The sequence below is a fragment of the Sinocyclocheilus rhinocerous genome, unplaced genomic scaffold (assembly GCF_001515625.1).
Source record: "Sinocyclocheilus rhinocerous isolate Xijiao unplaced genomic scaffold, SAMN03320098_v1.1 scaffold867, whole genome shotgun sequence".
Classification (NCBI taxonomy): domain Eukaryota; kingdom Metazoa; phylum Chordata; class Actinopteri; order Cypriniformes; family Cyprinidae; genus Sinocyclocheilus; species Sinocyclocheilus rhinocerous.
Window position 1 is genome coordinate 33,673 of NW_015649279.1, and position 1,340 is coordinate 35,012.

General features: G+C 34.1%; 1 long non-coding RNA gene across 1 annotated transcript; it reads left to right on the forward strand.

The window, feature by feature from the left end:
* The first annotated feature begins 44 nt into the window (after positions 1 to 44).
* Positions 45 to 1,319, forward strand: LOC107710514 (uncharacterized). The gene is made up of 3 exons (XR_001636607.1): positions 45 to 79; positions 153 to 290; positions 1,073 to 1,319. It is a non-coding gene; the product is annotated as an uncharacterized LOC107710514 (long non-coding RNA).
* The last annotated feature ends 21 nt before the right edge of the window (positions 1,320 to 1,340 follow it).

A 1,340-nucleotide genomic window follows, 5' to 3' on the forward strand; every position in this document is an offset into this window, starting at 1 on the left:
ATTTGGACATATAATAGAAAACTGTGTTTTTATACCATGGTAACATAACCTGATGCCCATCGGTCGGCCCATCTTTGAGGTGAGTGTGAGACACTGAGATGTGATTCCTGTCGCTGGATGAGTGTGTAACGTGTGCTTTACCTTCCTGAAAGACCTTCGATGAGGAAGAGGAGGAGGACGATGAAGACGAGGAGGACAGCGAGGAAGACTCAGAAGACGATGAAGACATGCAGGACATGGACGACATGAACATCTACAACGAGTTTCCTGATGATGGAGAAATTAATGAGGTCAAGACACACACACACACACACACACACTCTGTCACACACACACACTGACACTCTTTAAAAATTATTATTAAAATTTTAACTACAATTAAAATGAAAACAGAAAATAAATTTTTGCATATGAAGTTTCATTTCCACATTTTCCCATAAATTTGGAATAAATTTTAGTGCAACAGTTATTGGTAAATAATCATAATTTGCTAAAACAAAACATTTGTATGCAGATTTCATTTAATTTAATTTGTGCTTATGCACCAGGGTTATTATAGTTAACTAAAACTACAACTTAAACTATAAACAAACATTCATTGATTCATTATATAAAATAAACTGAAATAAAAAAATGTTAAACAAAACCCTAAAATTATCTTATCTCACCCAGTTGCAAAGGCAAAGTTTCTCATTTTTATTTAGTTTAACAAAGTACTAAAATAAGTATAACTAAAATTAGAAATATATATATATATATATATATATATATATAGACAGAGAGAGAGAGATAAAAACTGACTGACAAAAACACAACTAATTTACTATAACTTAAACTAAAATTAAGATGAAAACAGAAAATTATAAAAATAAAACTAATTCAAAATATTAATAAAAAGTATAATAGTATCTCAATGATACCAAAATAACCCTGTCATGCATGTTTAATCAATGAGACCCATTGATTTTAATATTAAATATATAAAGATATTTTTCTTTTTTAACAATTGCTTGCATAAACCAAAATCAGTTTTGATGTGAGTTGAGCTGTGAGTTTTGATTGTCGCTGACAGGTCGACATGGAAGGAGCCGATCAAGACCAGGACCAGTGGATGATCTAGACCAGGTCTAGACCAGATCCATCAGTCAGGCGCTCTCAGCTGTGCGTCAGTGTGGGTTTGCTGTTGCTTTTCAAAGGCTTTGCGCATGAAGAACTACGATGGACTGAAAAGAAACGTCTGTGTGCAGCTGGACTCTCAAAACACACACACACACACACACACACACACACACTCTCTCACTCACTCACTCACACTCTCACACACACAGACACACACACAC